Source organism: Balaenoptera ricei, chromosome 10, assembly GCF_028023285.1.
Source record: "Balaenoptera ricei isolate mBalRic1 chromosome 10, mBalRic1.hap2, whole genome shotgun sequence".
Classification (NCBI taxonomy): domain Eukaryota; kingdom Metazoa; phylum Chordata; class Mammalia; order Artiodactyla; family Balaenopteridae; genus Balaenoptera; species Balaenoptera ricei.
This window is the reverse complement of record NC_082648.1, coordinates 73,464,834-73,487,001: the sequence shown is the minus strand read 5'-3', so window position 1 is coordinate 73,487,001 and position 22,168 is coordinate 73,464,834.

Genomic DNA, 22,168 nt, shown 5'->3' with positions numbered 1-22,168 from the left:
AAAAGCAGGAGTAAATCATTAAGGAAGGGAGAGAGAAGAAGGGAGGGAAGAGGAAGGGAGGGAAGAAAGGATTCCAAAAGGGAATATGCCTTTTACTTGAGAATTGACTTCATTGAGATGGTTACCAAACCATCATATAAGAGACAAGCATTAGCTCAGAGGACAAAATTGACTATGAGGAAATCAGGATGGTTTCAAAGAGAAAATATTTAACAAAAATATTCCACGATATAAGAGAGTTCTCTAGCCACATAGTTCTGATGAAAAATTCTAGGTAGAAGGGGCAGCATATACAGAGACTTTAGAGGTAAAATCAAATAATGTGGTTTATTACTCTTGTTTTCTTTAGTTTGCAATCTGGTCAGGGTAACTGTCCATTGAGAAAGCCGTGTAGTCAGATCTTGCTATTCGAAAAGGTCATCTAGAGGATGTGACCACTTGATTGACCTATGAGCTGGACCCAGGCAATCAGAGGCTCCTCACATCTCCCCGTCCTTGAAATATACCTTCTGCCCACTGTTCCCACAGTGGGAGCTGTTTTCAAGGATGCAGCCTTGAGAGAGCAATGTGCTGGTGAGACCATCTGGACAGTATACCTGACTGAACAGAGTAAGGCTTCTGTACAGACTTTTAAACTTCGGGTGGTTATAGAGATCTACTTGTCTTGCGGCCACCCAAGACAAGTCTCGTATGTAAGTTCCCTTGCTTGTTAAACCTGCCCCCTACCAATCTGGACTGGTCTGCCTCTTTCTCCCATCTCTCCTTGCCCTCTCTGTGTGTGGGTCAGTTTCAGATTTCACCTGGGAAGCTCCCAAGTTTGTGAGCCAACACTTCCCGATCATTTTAAGAATTTGGAGCATTATTCTCCATGAACTGGCAGCTGTGTAAGAGGTATTGATGGAGACAATTACTTGAAACAGAGAGCTCAAATAAAAGATTCTTCCCATTATGTAGGTAAGAGATGATGAAAGCTAGAAATATGCCATGAAAGCTAGAAATAGCAAAAGGTATTTAAAGAAGGTAGGATCAATGGATAATAAACTGGATATTAGAAGTAAATGAAGAAGGGGTGAATCGTATGACTACTAAGTGTTTAGCTTGGCTAACTAGGTGTGCAATAGTATTTTCTACCTGACTAGCATGACATGAAGAGTAATCTTTCTGTAATGCACTGATTATTTATCTTTCCCACTTAGGAAGCCTCAGAGATAAAGTCCAAGCTCCTTTATATGGCATAAAGGACTCATTATCTCTCCAGACACATCTCTTCCATGCCCTTCATACCTCACTCTACACTCCAGCCATACTGAGCTATTTCATTTATCCAAATGTGCTATGCATATTTCCCTTGGGGCTTTGTTCTCAGTGCCTGGAAATATTCCTTATCCTTTTTTTTTTAAAATTGTTTTTATGCTTTTTTTAAAAAAAATTTATTTATTTATTTATTTATTTTTGGCTGTTCGTTTTTGTGCGAGGGCTTTTCTCTAGTTGCAGAGAGCAGGGACCACTCTACATCGCGGTGCGCGGGCCTCTCACTATCGCGGCTTCTCGTTGCGGAGCACAGGCTCCAGACGCGCAGGCTCAGTAGTTTGTGGCTCACGGGCCTAGTTGCTTCGCGGCATGTGGGATCTTCCCAGACCAGGGCTCGAACCCGTGTCCCCTGCATCGGCAGGCAGATTCTCAAGCAGTGCGCCACCAGGGAAGTCCCCTTATCCTTTTAACTAAGGCTTACTTGGCCTTTTCTAAATGTTACTTCCTACAAGAGACGATTCCTAATACTTCAAGAATAGTTTAGGTATCACTCATACATAATTGCATATAGCCCTGAATTTATCACTGCAATATAGTGCTAGTAAAATTGGCAGTTTCTAAGTGGAGAGAGACATCTGAAATTCTTAAAGTGTGCGCCTAGTTTACTACTGTAATTATCTATTACATTATCTGGGATGCTCAATGCACATATGTGCAATGTAGTTGGATTTTCGAATCAACTGTCAGTTATTGGATATATTAACTTTTATCTTTTTTTTATTTGCTTAATGTATATTCAGCGCTAAACACCTTAGTCTTTTTTAAAATGGTAATTGAGAGTCATAAATAGCCTTTTTCCCTTCCTCCCTCCCTTCCTCTCTTCCTTCTCTCCCTTGTTTTTCTTTCATGGTCTTTGAAAATCTGCTAGATAACTATAGTTCCCAACTGGTAAGCTGAAGCTGCTTCTTTCCAGCTCCCCTATGTTTTCCCCTCAACAGTACCTACAGAGTTGCCACTTCTGTAGAGGGAGAAGGGCTGGAGGCATTTGCTGTGCTGTGTTCTATTTTGTTTCTCCTATTTCTTCTCCCCTCCACCTTCCTGAGTAAAGTGATCAGCTACAGCTACAGGGTGAATGGAGGAAAAATAAAAATATTCATTTACTTCTTCTGTTGGTTCCCAGGTGATTATATTATCATTGCCTCCCTCACAATATATATCTATCCCATTTTTGTTGTGGAAGCAACAATTTGTTTATCCATCAAATAATCAGACATAGAGCATTACAGAATGCCACGTAGAGAAGTATAGAAAGATAAGATTGGGTATTTTAGCCAGCATTTTAAAAAACGTACATATACTCATGGATTATGATGCTTTTTAAATGCTCTTTCTGAAAAGGTAAACACTGTTTCATATAGAGGATCCAAATAAAGAAATGGAATTGAAAACTTTGATAACCCTTCTTCCTGTGTTTTGTGTGTTGCTAGTATTCCACATAAAGTGTTCTAAGTCTCAAATCCAGAATATTATTAAAATTCTGAAAGAATTTTCTAATTTAGGGGAAATTGTCATATCACAACATACTCAACTGAAACAGAATTCAGAAATGACTTGTTTTTATTTGTAATAGAAGGGAATAATTTATGTGATGGTTTTATTTGGAACATCTTATTTTCTTTAGGAGGATATTCGGAGTCAATATTTATGTCTGTGGTCACATATTAGGAATCTGCATTCCCCTTGTTTATTTTTATATAACTTCTGCGTTTTAGCTGATGTTTAAAAATGATACACTTCTAAGTGGATCTGTATTACAATAAGTAATTGTTAATAAAAATACAATTATTTATGTTCAGTTACTGTGATTTAAAACAAAACCATCTACATATTATAAAATTCATAAAATGACTTTAGGATGTAAAGAGGAAATTTCCTGTACATAAATGATCCTTAGAACTGCAAAAAGGGATACGATTTAATATGTTAACTGAAAACTTTAAGTGTTTCTCTCAGATAGAAATGTATATAGCATGATAGTATGGATTCTGGACTGTAGTTTGAAAGAAAGCAACAGTGAAAATGAATTTCATGCCAGTAGACACTTTAAAAACTAGATTTAGCAGCAGTCACATTAGCTTAGATAATGGGAGAATTTCTCTTCATTGAAAATGCTCTGTGTCTCTTAAGAAGAACTTACTGAGGCAGCCTGCCATCTAGCTTTTTCACAGAAAAACAGGCTTACAGACTGCAGATGAGAGAGTCTGGAGCAGCGACAATTTTAACTTAGCCATTCCTAATTTATCTCAAGCATATTCAATTCATCTTCACTGCTCTATGCACACAGGAACACCAGATTGCCTTCCCTGGGGAACAGAATGCAACCAGGGATCTAGAGAGCTGTCACATTCCAAGAAATATTTAAATTGTGCTGATTTTCTTCTGGAGAACTGAGCACAGGGAATGAAACTCTCCATCAAGTCATAGCTTTGCGGGCAGTAGATCAGAGGATATTGCCAGTTTTCTAATGGATTGTTGTTATCGGGCAGGTTTTCTCTGAAGGTACGTAGTTATTTTCTCAATTCATTACCCTCTCCCTATTTATCAGGTAATGATCTAATGAGCTGGGGATCCAAACCTGTAAAAAAGAGAGATGTTAAGTAGTCGGTATTGACTAAAGAATGACACCTTATTGCTGCATGTTTATAGGTGAATAATCGGATTCCTTTACTAAAGATTAGTAGGGTATAGTTTGAATTGCATTATCAGCAAAAATAGGCAAAAACAGAACCGTGCTGCAGGCTGCATTATCATAAGTTCATATTAATTCTCTTGAGGATTTTCTTTTGTAGCTGCAATATATAATGAAGGGAAATACAGACTTTAGAAACTCACTTAACCTTACACGTTTTAATCTTTTTACATAATCATGATATTTTCTCCATATGTTCCCAAATACAAAACTTTGTCTCAAATGCTGTTATTAATTTTTGGGTCATTGATGCTTATGATATATGAATATATGAAGGACAAAAGTACTTAAAGAAACTCCAGTAGGAGTCTTCATGAGACTACTATATCAGTGTGCTTTGTTGGCTTTGCAGCTCTTTATTTTTGAGTTTGCAAGCATCTTACTAAAATAAATTGCTATAGTTTAAGTTAAAGGCACATACTATAAAGATGTATTATTCAACTTTGTTCTGTGAAGCGAAAACCTCTACATCTATAGAAAACACAAAACTATTTAGCAAACTAAAATGTTAAAAGCTGACAAACTTCTGAATATTAACTGAACCAATACAAACAGAGAAAGCCTTATCCTGACCTGGAATTTAGCTTATTATACCTGTGATATATTAGACAGGAAGGGGTGACTTCTGTGCATGTTTCTTAAAAGTTAAAGATATGTTTGTAGGGCATTGTTCTTTGTCAGAGTAAGTAGGGGTGTAGGACAGAAAGCAAGCACATAGTAGTCACAGTGAGTTTATGAAAACTGAAGAACTATTTTAAAATATGATATGAGGGCTTTTGATGCTTCTAAGTATTTTATTATTGTGTGAATTCACTCAGTGAAACCTACTGTGGATTAATATTTTTACATGTCAGAAATAACTACTAGGATAGGTAGAACAGCCGGTGCATGTGGCCTGGAGCATGGTGTCTCTGCTGCCGTATTTGGATTGTTACACAGACTTTGTGGACCCATCAATGGGTTAATCACAGGCTTGGGAGAGGAAATGGTGGCTGAGCTTCACGAAAGCTCTTGTTAAATGTGCTCTAATTTCTTTGGAGCATTTGAGAGACTATTAGAAGAATAAAGGAGAGGAGAAGGACTGAGTCACCCAAATAGTAACTTTAAGTGCATTCTCTCTTATCCTCAGAGGGGTTGTAAAAAAGCAACAAATGGAAAAAGAGGAGAGCAGAGTCCTCAAAGAGTACTTCTAAGTGCTTCTTTTTTCATGAATCTTACAAGAATTGAGGAACAGGGGCTTAAATTAAGGTTTCCCTATGGATTCTTCCATTTTAAAAGCTTTTTCTCTCTTTTATGGAACATTTTTCCCTCCACTCACTTAAGAAAGAAAAGAGTGAGCTAGTCCCCAGCCTTATTTCTTCCCAATGACTTGTAGCTCTAATTTAAATCTACAGAAGTGTGCTTCTGAAACTGTATACACTCCTGAGAGTCTCAGTTTCACAATTCAGTGAGTTATGAATGCCAAAGGATAAAGTGATTTAACATCCTTTTTTAAATTATTGTCACAATTAGCTTTTCTGAAAATCTCAGACTATGTGTAAAAGAGGGCACAAGTAGGAAAAAAAGAATAACTTCAGGGAACACACTTTATGTTCTTTCAGAGTAAGATACTACCAGTAGATAAGGAAATAATATTCACTTAATGTTTGGGCATGGGGAAGAAATGACAGCAGCTTAGAAATATATCCTTTAATTTACATTTTGGATGTTAGATGGACAGAACAAATATGAAAACCAGGAGGGGCAGTTTCAATTTTCAGATTGCAATAAAATTTTTTATTGCTCTAACCTCCTATTAACTTTTTCTACCACAGTCATGTTAGTGTCTCTTACCTTCCTAGAGGGTTATTCACTTACACCACTATCTAAATCTGCTCAGCTTCCAGATCTAGTGCTAAAACTTGTTTTACTTCATCTTATGGTGAGTTCATTGTAAAATATATTACCATAATTTCATTTTATTAGTTGCTGTTAAATATTTAATATTTATTGAGTTCCCATGATATGTTTGGTGCTTAAAAGCAATATGTAGGAAGAAAATACATAATGATATTTCCCCCAAATCAGCCAGTTTATTAATATTTCAAGATTTCTAATTGGTGCCCACAGAGGAAGGCAATTAAGTCTGACTCTTTAGTAGCTACTTAATGTGCATCTAAGGCATGAACAGTCCTATATTCAGTCAATAATTTGCATTCAGCTTTACTGAAGATCCCAGACTAATCATCCAGATGTTTTCAAATTCTCCCTTAACTGTTTTATATGTCAAAGTGTCATTGTAGACAGAACACTGGATTGGGGGTAAGACAAACTAGGTTTAAATCTGTTAATCAAGTTTGCGTAGGTCAATCATCTCCTCCATACCTCTATCTTGTCAGTGGTGTAATTGTGATAATTCTTGTGGGTAGTAAAGATCATGCACATTAAGTAACAAACACATAGTTTGTGCACAACATATGCTCCATAAGCAGTATCTGTTTTTGAACACATTTTATCATAGTTTCACATACAGTATGTTCTATTTGAAATCACCTTGACTCTTTCTTCAATGATGTGTATGTATACCTGTGTAATATCACAGATATATTTGTTTAACAGTTTTGGTAATAAAAATAATGTATTGATTATGTAGTTATTGCTTGGCACTAAAGTACTCTGTAGAATTACTAAAGCATTACCCATGCGTAGATAAAATTGGAATTTAAGATTAGTTTGAGAAATTAGTTGGCATGTTCCCTGTGGCTTTCAAATAGCAAAATTATCAACCATAACTTACCAGGGAAAGAAGATAGAACTATATCTCATTTTTCCACTTTTCTCTTCTCCCAAAGGATATGGAAATAGAAGACAAAACAGTAAATCCTCTTGCTCATTATAATGTGCCCTTTGCCCCTTTCATTTGCATTTTATTTTGCTACAGTAACTTGTCTAGTGAGATGGCCTCAAATTCCAAGTGCACAGGGCTGTTCAAGCATACAAATCCACCCCTCAAGGAACAAAGCAAATATATGAAAACTTTTATTAAAATAAAAGACAGGTTTTGCTTTGAAAAATGCTGAACATTTTTTAATGAAAGTGAAACTGTCAAATGCGAATGTTAAATCCAACCAGATGTTGACCTTAATTGTGAGTTTGAATCTTTACAAAAAGAGTATGCAAATCCAAGCTAGAAGCTGCTTTCTTTAGGTGACAAGACTGCTGAAAAATACTTTGTCTGAATTTCTCAGATACATTTCATATTGAGTGAAGCATGTACAGAAAACCTACTTTAATATTCTGAGTTATATGGGGAGGGAAATTAAGCATAATACGAGTCGGTCTTATATATCTGTATATATCTGTATTGGAATTTGGAAATAGATGTACAAAAGTCTTTTTTATAAAAGGGAACCACCAAGTAATTATTTTGAAAGGCATGACAGGAAAGTATCTTGCACATTCTAACTAGATCAAAATGTGGACACAAAAGCAAGCACCTGCTGAAAAGCTCTTCTTTTTTTGGTTAGTGCCAATCCTGTTTTAAATCTATGAATTTACCTACTCATCAATAAGGAGAAGGTGAAGGTTTGGATATCTGACTTCATTTTCCAAAAGATCCTTGAAGTTCTTGTTCTATTGTTTTTTGATCCCCAACTTTGGATATTTTGGCCCAGTACTTAAGAAGATTGAAATCTATATTCTAATTCCAACTCAGTTTTCTGATTTGTACAAGTGTGTGTGTGTGTGTGTGTGTGTGTGTGTGTGTGTGCTGGGGTGTGTGTGTGCTGGGATAATAATATTCATACGGTGGTGTGGAATAAATGACATAATGTTGCAAAATAGCATTACAGGGGCTTGTTCATATAAGTACAGTTGATCCTTGAATAACATGGGTTTGAACTGCACAGGCCCATTTATGGGAATTTTTTCAATAGTAAATACTACAGTACTACATGATCCATGGTTTGTTGAATCCAAGGAAGTGGAACTGAGGATATGGAGGAACCTTCCTCCATGTATGTGGAAGGCTTAACTATATGTTATATGCAGATTTTTGATTGCTTAGAGGGTTGGTGTCCCTAACCCCCAAGTGATTCAAGGGTCAACTATGCTAAAAAATGTTAATAAGTATTATTGTTTTTCTTATGACATCACCTTCTCCATGCCCACTTCTGATATTAGGTTTCCTGTTATTCAGTTTGATCTTCAGACCACCTTTCGAGGGGGGTCCCAGATTTGTGCTCACCTACATATTTCTCCTACCTATGGTTTCCTCCAAGTAAATAGTCTTATTTACTAAGCCCTGCCCCTTTGACCTAACCTTAAACAGCTTAGCCACCATCCCTTGAGGTGTTTTTTTTCTCAGCAAATTCTTAATGGGAAAGTAGATATCTTTAAGCTTGGTAATTCTCTCCTTATGTCTATTGTGTATTGACAAACTAATAAGAAAGGAGACACAAAGAAAATACTGGTTAACTTGTGGCAGATATAACCTCCTCAGCCTTCTTGAGCAGAGGCTTTCTTCTATGAAAGGCCTACCAATAAGAGTTATGAGCTGAATTGTCTCTCCCTAAAATTCATATACTGAAGTCCTAACTCCTAGTAACTCAGAATGTGACTGTATATGGAGATAGATTTTTTAGAGAGGTAATTAAGTTAAAATGAGGTCATTAGGGTGAGTCCTAATCCAATATGACTGGTGTCCTTATAAGAAGAGGAAATTTGGACACATACATGCAAAGGGAAAACCATGTGAAGACACTGGAAAAAGACGGCCATCTATAAGCCAAGGAGAGAAGCCCCAGAAGAAAGCAACCCCCCTGACACTTGATCGCAACTTCTAACCTCCAGAATTGTGAGAGAGAAAAGATTCTGCTCCTTGAAAGGACCCTTTCAAGTCCTAACGTTAGAACAAAATCTGAAAAAATATATAATAATAATAGCAGTTTACACTTGTTGAGTACATTCTGTGGGCTAAAGATATTCTGAAAACTTAACATACATTTTCTCATGTTACCTACCAACTACCTTGCAAAGTATCTGCTGTTATAATCATTTTACTGATAAGGAAATTGGAGAATAGAGAGATGAAACAACTGCCCATGGTTATTTACCATAAGTAACTTAGGTGACTTGTAAAAGTTTGGATACAGGATCTTTGACCCAGAGTCTGGCATGTAATCAGTCTACCATAATGACTCTCAGATCATGGTAGAGTTTCATGTTTACTGTAGAAACAGGTATGAAAATGTTGGAAAGTACGTATCAAGTAGCAATTCAGGTGAAAGAGAGGAGAAATGATATAGTGCTTATTTTAATCCTACATATTATGTGAATGAAGTAGGTATGATAGTTCTCTAGTTAATTTTGTAATTTCTGTTTGTCTTTTCTTATATAGAATATAATTTAGAACTTTTTTCTCCTTAAAATATCATACAGTGAGAGAGTATGGATAAAGAAGGTAGTTTTATCATAGAAAACCGAAGGAACAAAATGGTATAATTTTGAAACTCACAGGAATTTCACATTTAATTTCACATGTAAGCATGTTAATACTTAATTTAATAATTCCTATTAGATGGAGAAATCCATGAAAAACCAAACTGACAACTGGGTATAAATACTCCATTATTCCTAGTCATTTTAATAGTATCAACAGGTAGTAGATTTGAATGTGTTTGTACAAGGACCTGTTTGAGTGAAAACTTTGCCAGGTGGCAATTCTGCTTTAATTCTAAGAAACATATGTTGTGTACTGTGTGAATATCTAGGTTGTCCTTTTTAATTTCATCAATACATCTGATATGCCTTCAGTATTTTTGTAGAACTGAATCATATTTTCTAGCCAAATTTGCATTGGTAGAACATCTTTAAAAAGAAAAATAGGCCAGCACTCCCATATGATATAAGTACAGTTGACCTACTTTATAAATTATTCTTCTGTCACCTCATTTGCACAACTGAATCCTTGTGATGTTGTCAGATGTTTATATTTCTAATAAAGAAATATAATCATCATAAAGTGGAAGGTTGTCAATCACCTGCCAAAGTCAATCAATGTAAAAAACCAGTCTTAGTAGTTCCAGCTTTTAATTATAATTTCTAGTAATTAAAATATATGTGTGTATATATGAAGAACCTTAATAAAACACTATTATTGTTTAGGAATTTATTATAATGGACCCTGTTATTTTAGGCTCTGGTAGGTTACTGTTCATTGTAGAGCAAAACCAAAGTAAAATTTCTTTGTATATTTTCATTGGGACTGGTGGATAATATGGGCATTCTATTGTTTTGGAATTATTTTTTAATGTGAATTGAGATTTATTCTCTCTAAAAATAGTTTTATTTATCTTTAAGAAGTATGTGAGTAGGCATGTGAATGTATGTGTGAAGGTATTTGTGTGCATGTCTATGAGTGTCATGTGTGTTTGTGGATTTTTTTCAAGAATTACCCACAGAAGACTTGAAACACAGATCTTTAGTTCACAGGCAGAATACTATTGAGAAGCATCTTCTCACTAGTAAATGGACCCTGAAATATATAGAAATTAGAGCATTAAACCCCACCCTGGTTTATCTTGCAACTCTCTCCCACCATACTTTTACTTAGTGTTATTCCTCACAAAATAATTCATGTGTTAGAAAATATTCTACCAGGGATGTTTTTTCTCCTTTGGATTATCCTTATGAAGTCAAAATTGGGAATATTCTAGGGAAAGGAAAATCTTTAGCAGAATTGGTGGAATTTACATGAAGGAATGAAGATTAACATTGAAAAGAAGATAATGATTTCTAGGTTGTCAGTGGGGGTAGGGGTGGGCTAGATCTTGAGAATAATGTTGGGAACTGGGATATACTCATAACAAGAATTCTCTGACGAGTTTAAGTTATTATGTATTCTCCTTTGATAGTGAGAATAGTTGTATTTGTCATTAGCTTCAAGTCTGGTTTTCATTTTGTGACCCCTAATAGCTATCTCTGAAACTTTGGTAAACACCCACGTAGACCACAGGGTAGAGTGTAGACTAAATCTACACTAAAGGAAAAATCTTAATTTGCATATATGTACACATAGACAGATAGAGTCATGGATAGACAGACACATACCTACAGACCAATTGGTACAGCCCAACAGATATGCAAACAGGAACAGGCTGACAGACAAAGACATGTAGAGAAAGATTGACAGATAGGAACTGGTAATGGGACAGGGACGGTAGACCAATATACAGGGACAGGCAAACTGACAGCCAGCCAGAAATATACTACAGAGAGATATAGATGAATAGACAGGAAGATAAGTACAGACAGGCAGATACAGACACAGAGTTACTGAACAGACAAGGAGTCTGAGACTCAGACCCATGCTCTAACATGGACAGGTAGGTCTGGCCACTGAAAGGCATAGATATAAACGTCGACATGTGTGTGTATACATACACTATACACTAGAGTGTTACCTTATGCATTCATGAGGTAAAATTCAGTAATAAGCCATTTTCATTGCTTATTAAAGGATCATTTAAAAAATATATTCATCTATGCATTTTTTTCCCACTACACAGATGCAGTATAAAGAACCATAGATAAGTATGTCAACATGCTTTGTCATTCCCTTTATCTAGTATTTCTGTCTTTGGGTAAGAGAAACAAATAAAAATAGTCAAGTTATTGTGAGGTTGCTATTGAAATGTTCCCTTAAGCTCTTTTCAAGCTTTGTAATGTAACAGACAAGTCAGAATTCAGACAAGAAAATGATGAGTTTTCTTTCTTCAGGAGAAGTGACAACAATTATAAAACAAGCAAACAAAAGAACAAAACACTTGTGCCACGAAAACATTATTAATGTCAAAAAAATTATTGCAACCTCAGTCTTTTGCTTTGGGTCACTGAAATTACTTCTAAGTTATAAATGCACTTGATAATTTTTGCAGCAATAAATTGAGAAAAGCAAGGGGAAAATATAATGCTTCTGTGATTGAATGGAATGTTAACAGCTTGAATGGAAATATATCAAACTTTTAAAGTCTTGTAGAAAGTTTTGATTGTTGCATTATATTTAACTGCTGATTTATTTGAAATAGTTACTCAGTTCCTCAAAATGTTTTTACAATTGTAAGAATGTGTTTAAAGAATGGCAAAGTCTAGTAGTTATTTAAGAGCTGCTTTTAGAGGTTTGGAAGGATGTATAGACTATATAATTAAATGTACTTTTTAGATTATTAACATTAGATAAGTACTTTGCATGTAGTGTCTTGCTGGTACTTGTAACCATCCTTTATTTTTAGTGGTAGGTGGGCATAATCAACCAGCTCAAAACTTTAAACAATCTTTCATATTATTTTAAAACTACTATTGTGCATCACATCTGGTACTTTTACAAATTAATACAAACAAAATTGAGATTTGTATTTTCCTATGAGTTTACTCTTTTTGGGGAGGGGGTATTTTCCTTTTTGTTTTAATCTCTGAAAAGCACACATAGTTATATGATAAACCCTCCTTTTAAACATCTTTATTGAGGTAAATTTATATACCGTAAAATTCATCAGTTTTAAGTGTCTAGTTCAGTTACTTTTAGCACATTTACTGTTTGTGCAACTATCACCACAATCCAGTTTTAGAACATTTCCATCACCATAAAGAGACATCTTATTTCTACACAGAGTCACTTTCATTTCTTACTTCAACCCAAGGGAACCTCTAATCTACTTCCGCCTCTCTATATTTGCTTTTTCTGGACATTTCATATAAATGGAATCAGGCAATATGTAGTCTTCTGTGTCTGGCTTCTTTCACTTAGCATACTGTTTTTGAGGTTCATCCATGTTGCAGCTCCTTTTCATTACCAAATAATATCTTGCTCTCTGGACATACCAAATTTTGTTTATCCATTAATCAAGTAATGTACCTATGGACTGTTTCTGAGTTTGTTTTTTGGAGTTATTCACTCTCAAAGAGTGAAGACTGTGTTTATTTTTATAGATTCTCTATTCATAGCATGAATGTGTACTTGGAAACTAACGTTCAAATTAATTTACACTATGTTGAAGTTTACAGGACTCTTTTTCTAAAAACTATGAATGAAGCAAAGCTAACTAATTCAAAAAAAAAGTATGTATGTAGAAGTATATTAAGGTAATGCATAATGATATATTCTCACCTGAAAAGCTTAGGATACTTGTTTTAAATATAAATAATCTTATTTACTTGCTTTATATAAAATGTATCTCAAAACAGCAATATAAATGACAAATACACAGACTAATTTTTTTTATTATATTGCTTGTTGTATTCCTATTGAAGATAGAAATAAATGTTCTTGTAAAAGGTTTGATGTTTTCTGACTGAATAAACTATTTTAGAAATATAAAGTCTACAGATAATTAGCTTTATTGAACCCTTTTGTTGGTAACAGATTTTCCATTTAAAATGCATATTTTTCTATTTCTAGAGTTTTTTAGTGCTTAATCTTAACAGCTACCATGAATTATTATGTGACAGCTGTTTAAGTTTTGATATTCAGAGTTTGCTAACGTAATGAAAACAGGTTAGATATCAATTTCTAAATCATATGGATGACTGAGGCCACCTGTGTGTTAGCCTGATTATCTCTATGGTTCCTGTCATTCTCTAAATTTACCAATGTCCCAGGCAGCTTGCAAACCTTTCTAGGAGGCTTATACTTCATGGTGATCTTTCTACTTCATTTATTTGTGACTAAATGACATGGAACCCTGTCTTTATTCATGTCTTTTATTTTGAAATATGTAACTTGGATATGAAGCAAAATTTATTTGACTTTAAATGGATTTTATTTCTGCTATTCACAGTCAGAAAACCAAACATATGGTTTGCTGCAACAATTTCTATTAGTTTAAGTGTGTGAAATGCACCTTTTCCCAAGATACTTTTCTTTTGTTCACCTTTTAAGTATAAAATTTTATTGTTCCCTTCCTATTTTTGTTCTGTATTTTCTCAGACTGGGTGGTTGCATCCATTGCTATACCTTCAACTCCATCTAAGTCTGTTAGAGCTCTGGTCATGGCTTCTTTCCTTTGATTCTGACATGGTAGTTTAATGTTGAATATCCAGTAGAAACTTCTGTTTACATAAAACACTGGAAAATATTTATTCAATAAATTATAAAGAAAAAATAGTGCATATGTTATTTAAGAGAATACAAGTATTTTCCTGTTTTACAAGGTTTTGGACCATGTCCATGATTGCACCAGAAACACAGATTTTGGATCTCTGTTTTCCATCATTATTCTCATGGATGCTGTAAATGCAGCTTAGTCTCTTTCTGCTATTAAAATGGCCCAGTCTTTACTATCAATTGAATGTGCTCTCATACTAAAGCAGTTTTTCCAATAAACAAATGTCTTGTATCTTTTAATTTATTACCATGAAATATTTTTAATTCTATAAATTATGTTATTCAATTTTGCCATCTATTACAATTTGAACTGCTTTTCTAAAAAAAATTAAGTACCATATTCTCTCAGTTATCATAGAAATATAGAGGATTAGTAACAGAGATAACTAAGGAGTTTCTTTGCCTGTCTTTGGAATTTTTCTTTTTGAACTGAAATAGTAATTTTATTGTACCTTATATTTTAGAAAAAACAAACATTGGATAAAATTATAGAACTACAAAGTTAACATTTTACTTTAGATTTAGCAGGACATTCCCCATTCCTACTATGTTTCAATTTAACTCAGTTGCTGATTTCCAGAAACAAACTAGAAATGTTGTAATGCATCAGCCTAAGGAGAGCCCCACAAACTCTCACAGGAACTGCCCCATTCTGACACATGCCCACTACCCACAAAACACTATTTCTGTGGAATTCTTTTCATTATGATCCCTATGTATCCGTGGATGAAAAATGCAATGAACTGTTTTGGGTAAAAAGACATTGCCTGTTAGGTTTTACTGTGCAGGCATCATTTAAACAAAAATGATTGTGATGACATTATTGAAGGCATGGATCTATCAAGAAAACTTTGGGTATACTTTTTAACTTGCCCTTGAGTAAATATCTTAAATTACCACATGTGCAAAATGGGAGATACTTACAGTGGACTTTTGGGGTTCCTGAATTGCAGCCATTTTTTTAGCTGATCCTGCCCTGCATCCTACCAGATTAGTAGAGGATAACTATGACCTCATGACCTAAATTACAGCAACTAAATTCTCTTTCGCTAGAATCTAGAGTAGGGTTATACAAACTCTAATCAATCTTAATTTGGTGTCTAAACTGGGTAGTCAAGTACGGCAGGAATTTGTCAGCCAATTTGTTGGCTATGTGCAAATGGGAAAGAACAAGGCAGTTTGCAGGGAGCAATATGGGAGAATGAAGCATAGGGAAGTGGGGATGAGACACCCAGTAGTCACAGTAGGAGACACAGTGATAGTCTGAATAGCTTTTCTGTGTCCTGGTTGCACTCACTTTCTGCTCTTGGATTCTGGGAACCACCAAGTACCCCTGTATCATTCCAATTGACCTGAAGTAGGTTATTAGCACTCTTGCCAATCATACTAACTTCCTCATTACTGCAGTCTATTGTTCTCTCAGAAAATTATTTCAATAGTTTTTTTTTTCTTAAACCTCCAACAACCCTCATTTTCTCATTTCTTGTTTCAATCAGAAGAGAGATTTTTCATCTCTTCAAGAGACACTTTAGTATCACAATATAAGATGCTGGTAAGCAGCTTAGTCTCTGGAGCCAGTGATGATGTGTTTGAGACTCAGCTCCACCATTTATTAAAACTATATATAATTTATATCTTTAAGTATTCTCTGTCCCCTTGATATGTTAAAGGTTCAGAGAGTTGAAATTAAATATTCTCTAATGTATTTTCTTCTCCTTGTATTCCCTATATATTTGTTTATGCATTTTGAACTGCTTGTTTGATATGTAGATGATCATAATTATTTTATCCACAGTGTTACTTGTACCCTTTAATGTTATAAAGACCCCTGATTTGTGCTGTTAATGCTTTTTGGCCTGAATTCACCCTTGTTTATTACTGATGTTGTGGACTCTGCTTCTTTATGTTTGAATTGCCTATGTCTCTGCACATTTAAAAAAATCTTTATGAATCATTTAGCTTCAGGTTTATCGTTGATATACAGCAGAGAGTTAGGATACTTTTGAAATCTAGTGTGAAAATCTTTCTCTTTTAAAAATTTAGTTTAGCCAATTTAAATGTAATAATTTGAGAAATGTTTATGAGTTCCGTTTTTTTTTTGATGTAAGCTATTATCAGAAAGGTGAAGAATGAGCATAACTCCTGCTTTCTTTATTCTCTTTCCTCCAACTTTGGTGTTTATATCATTTCTGCATTGAGCATACCTTCTGTTCTTCACCCCAAACCCCACATTTGTTTTAATCTTACGTCTATAGATAAATGTGTAAAATGCCTCCACAGTTGCTAACTCCCTAGGGTTTTTCTGATAGTCTTTTGATTGGCTGATTAGTACCTATATCAGAAATAGTTCATAGAAAAATATTTTGTTGCTTTTGTTCTTGAAAGATTATTTGACTCAAATAAACTCTGATTCATAGTTTCATTCCTTATTTTTATTTTTACGTTTTATTCTCACAATGAAGACTCTTCAAAACAATTCTGAGATTAGCCATTTTTTTTGGCTTAATCTCAATTTAAAGGAGATTTTTTTTGCCTGACTGCCTGCCTATAGCACCTTTTTTATGGCATTTTTATGTTTGATGTCAAGTAATTTTACTAGGGTACACTTCAGTGTTGACAATTTGGGATGATTTTTTTTTCCCTGGGATATGATACCCTCTTTTAAATATGTAGTTTCAAGCCCTCTTTTGCATTATATATTAGCTTTATTCCATTATTTCTATTTTTTTCAATGGGGATCCACTTATACAAATATCGACTCTCTTGTGTAAAAGCATCCTCTGTGTACACTATGTGTGCTGGACAGCTTTGGCAGAAAGACTAGAACTGGAGTGGGTGCAAGTCAGGGAGTATCCTGGGGCACACGGAGTCAGGGCTGCATTTGTGGGATGGCTAGTGCTGGAGTGGGCATGGCTTGAGGTGATTTCAGGGTGTGCTCTGCCAGGGCCTCCTTTTGGGGAGTGGCTACAGCTGGTGTAGGCCAGGGTCTTCAAGGATCTCTGGCAGGCCAGCTAGAGTATTTGGGCCATACTTCTTACCTGTGCCATCAAGGTAGAGGGGGAACATACAAAATGGCCTACACACAAAACAGTGGAGAGAGTTCCACCACTTCCCCACTTGTTTGGCAGATGCTTTAGGGTTAGCACACGGATTTCCTTCACATGTTGTTTAGGTGCCCTTTAAACCACTGCTTTTTTGTTGTGCCCCAGGGTGGGTGAGTTTGCACACAGGCCCCCTCAGTAATATGTCTCCCCACTGCAGGTCTCCATGTCAGGAGTGGGGTCTCTGTTGATATCACGGCTTCATCTCTCCTACGCATTTTTATGTGGTCCTTCTATTGTTTGTTGTACAAAAGCTGTTCAGTCAGATCTCAGTTCTTCTTCAGGAGGAATTGGTCTATATGTAGGTATAGATTCTGTGTGTCCATAGAGGAGGTGAGTTCAAGGTCTTCCATCTTGGACTATAAGTCTAAAATGCTTGTTTTTATATTTTTTACTTTCTCCCTTACTCCAGTATAAGTTCCATGAGAACAGTAATTTTTTTCTTCTTGTTACTGTTTAATGTTCACATCTAGAACAATATCTGACATTTATAGATATATTATACATGTGTTGGGATTAAGAAATATTACCGGACTTTTTCTTTATGTTTTGTTGATTAAAATAGAATATTTTCCTGACATAATAAATAATTAACAATTTATTTACTAGATACTCTTCTAAGAATGTTAAAGGTATTTATTCAATTTTAAAATACACCTGTTGGTTAAATAGTATAATTATGTTTATTTTACAGATGAAGGAATTGGGGAAAGAGAAATTAAGTACTGCTTATAAGTGATGGAGAATGATTTAATTTAGAACTGTGACTCTTAACCAGTTTGATATATATCTGTATATCTCTCTGTATAATCAGAATTACTGATTTAAACATAGCCTGCCCTTTTCAACTTTTACCTTTTTGCTTACACTACTGGATACACCTAGAATGTCAAATTTTTTAAAAATCACATTTCTGCAAAGATCTTTCAAAGTGCAAGTCAATGATACCTCTTCAATAAGCCATGTTAGGTTCTTCTCTGTCACAAAATTATATTCTTTTCCTCTGGTGCCAGTGTTGCTTATTTTATTCATTTATTTTGAGTGATCTTCTTTTAAGGTGCATTACAAAAGCTGTATCATGATGTACAGGTTTTTAACAGTCTGCTCTAAACCTGTCCAAGATTCCATTATTCTTCTACATAAATGACATATCAACTGCATGTTGTCTTTTAAATTCATCCCACTTTTTTTTGCAATTAAGTTGTTTTGTCTATGCAGATTCATTCTTTTAGATATTCTTCCATCCATCTTACCACAATTACATTCCATTTTATTGAAATATATAAACTCAACATCCTTAGATATGTGTGTACACACACACACACACACGCACACGCACACACATAATGGAATATTATTCAGCCATGAGAAAGAAGAAAATATTGACATTTGTGACAACATGGATGTACCTTAAGGGCATTATGCTAAGCAAGAAAAGTCAGAGAAAGACAAATACTGCATGATATCACTTATGTGTGAAATCTTAAAAAGTTGAGTTCACAGAAATAGAGAGTAGAATCATGGTTACCAGAGGGAATTGGGGAGAAGCTTGTCAAAGGGTACAAACTTATAGTTGAAGGTGAATAAGTTCTGGGGATCTAATATGTATATACCTCACCTCTTCTTTCTCCATTCATCTGTTGATCATTGCTTAGGCTATTTCCATATCTTGGCTTGTGAATAATGCTTCAATAAACGTGGAGTGCAGATATCTTTTTGATATCCTATTTTCATTTTCTGTGGATATACCCAGAAGTGAGATTGCTGGATCATATGGTAAGGTCTGTTTTTAATTTTTAAAGGAACCTCCATAGTATTTCTCATAATGACTGAACTATTTACATTTCCACCAACAGTGCACCAGGGTTCCCTTTCAATCCAGTTTAAAAACGGACAGAGAAACCAAACAGACATTTTTCCAAAGAAGACATACAAATGGCCAACAGGCACTTGAAAAGATGCTCAACATCACTAATCATCAGGGAAATGCAAATCAAAATCACAATAAGATATATCCTCACACTTGTTAGAATGTCTGTCATTAAAAAGACAAGAGATAAAAAATGTTGGCAAAGATGTAGAGAAAAGGGAACCCTGGGTACCTACTCTTATTTGTAATAGATATCCAAATACATACGTTGCATCTGCTTAGGTACCAGAATCAGTGACAATGCTTATGTCAATAATCTGTTTTCCTTAGTGTCTTAGTCAGCTTGGGCTGCCATAAGAAAATACAATAAACTAGATGGCTTAAACAACAGAAATTTATTTCTCTCAGTTCTGAAGCCTGAAAGCCCCAAATCAGGATGCCAGTATGGTTTGGGGGTCTGGTGAGAACTTTCTACCTGACTTGCAGATGGTGTCCTTCTCACTGTGTCCTCATATGGCAGAGGAAGAGAAAGAACGGAGGCGCAAGGTGGAGGGGGCTGGCTCCTCTCTGGTGTCTCTTCTTATAAAGGAACTAATCCCATGATGAAGGTCCCACCCCTACGGCCTCACCTAAACCTAATTACCTCCCAATCTCCATTTGCAACTGCCATCACATTGTGGGGTTAGGGCTTCAACATATGAATTCTGCCAAGACACAGTTCAGTACATAGCACCTAGATTTGGCCCACCCAGACACAAAAGTTTTAAGAAAGGCAATCAAAGGATCAAAAGCTTTTATGAAAATATATTACAAGAGATTCGGTTGTATCTATGTTTCTATAAGTAGGGTAGAATTCTATACTAGAAATTATATAGAGAGAAATTCTGACTATAGTGATCCATGAATATTTATATTGTTCATACTACTTATTACTTATATGATTTATTCATTTGTTTCTTCATGTCTATTTGATAAAGGAGTTAAAAATCTTCCCAGTGTGGGGTAGCTTCATATCAAGTATAGCCTGGAAAATCTTTAGAGCCCTACAGTATCCCACAACCATTCTATAGCCCAAGTGTATTTGTAATGATTCTGATACTTATGGATCTGTGTTATGTCTTTATATTCTGTCAGCAACAATCATGCAAATCAACAAATATTTATTAAAGACTAAGTAAGAAGAATACAAAATAGTGTATAGTCCTTACACTTCTGGAAGCCTATGAAGAGTGACACATAATATACTAGATAGTAGTGCAGAAATATAAATTAGTATAGGCACAATCGGAACACATAGTAGGGACAAATAACTCAGCCTGAGAGAAGGTGAATTAGGGGAACCCTTCTTTTGTAAATGATGGCTGAGCTTAGGCCAGCTTCCTTTGAAATAGCAACTCCACTTCTAAGATTTTATCCTAAGGAGATATCACAGAAATATGGAAAGATATATGTCCAAGTAGCTTCCTTGCTATATTAATAAAAACTTTGGAATCAACCTAAATGTTCATTAGCATAATGGAAGTTAAGTAAATTACATACTTAACATAGCTCAAATAATATTTAGTCATTGAATGTAATACTATAAGCCTATATTAATTGAAAAGCAATAATTTTGCTTTTAGTTGGAGGAAAAAGATCACAGAATGAATGTGAGCTGCCTTTTATGTGAAATGGAATAATAGAGTGTAGCTCCTCTGTGTGGTGTAGTTTCTGAATTTTTTAAATTTTTCTTTTGTTGTACTTACGTTGTTCAGGTTTTAGTCATTTTGCAAATATGAAACAGTTACTTAAAATGTATAGGAATAATGGATCCTTTAAGAAGACAAATATTATCTAACATCCATTCTAGTAACTAAAAACAGAACTTGAAAGAATTTTAAAATCTTTGCTGATTATTGTAGAAAAACTTTATTTTAGGATTTTAATTAATATCTGTTAATAATCTATATATGAAAAATAATTATGATCATGATTCTATAAAAATAGAATTTTATTACCAACACTACCAGAATAGGAATTAATCTTGCCAAAATGATCTAAAGTACTCAATATTTAAAGAATTAAAACCTCAAATTCCAATTTTTTATTGTAAGTAATTTGATTTTCATGTATTCAAAAATAAGAATATCATGTCTATTTTATAATCTTACAGATCATTTTGCAGTTGTGAAACTTAATGCAAATGAGTGTATCATTAATAGATTAGTAGCTAATATATCATAGTATATTGTAATTTACTAGCATTTTAAAAATTATTTCATTAGTGTTAAAATAACTAATATTAAAATGCTTTGAAATTCACTTCGTGGTAAATGTTACGAAGCAACTTAGATCGATTTTTTATCAAAGAGCATTTAAGGCAAATATAAATTTGAAATGTGGCTGTGTTCAGAGTGTTGACATTTCTGTGAGTTGAGATACATTGTTAAAACGTTATATACAGTAAGTTAAATTTTAAATAAGGTATTCCTTGTACACTAAGAAATATCTAATTTTGTGATACTTAGAAGCTTTTTATTTGTTTCACACAAACAGTACTATCCTCAATTTACAAATTGAAAACAGTATATAATAGATGGTCGTCTAGTTCTTTGATTCATTAATTAAAAAAAAAACTTTTTTCCTGTTCTGCTAGATTTGGAACTGTGGCATGAGAAATTGACAAGACTCATTTTCTTTTCTTAAGAAACTCAGTCTAAAAATGTTCTTTTTTTCTCGAGTCCCTTTGTATCTTCTGCTGCACCTCAGGATGACCTGGGTAATTTCTAACTCTCTTCTAGTCTCAGCTCCAGCACCACTTTTGGTTTAAAGTGTTTCTTGATGTTCCTGCCTCGCTCCATATGTAAGACTGAGTTAGGGAATTCCTCCATGTGCAGCAAATGTCAGGGGCCCCCATCTTCTATAATAGTAATCTTTTTCATTTTAAGTGTAACTTGTTGATTTATTTTACTCTACCTTCCCACTGGGCATCTGCAGTATGAAGAACATTTGGCATAATATTAGTTTAATATTATCAAGAGCATTCTAATTCATACTAATTTGCTCAAAAGGGTCGC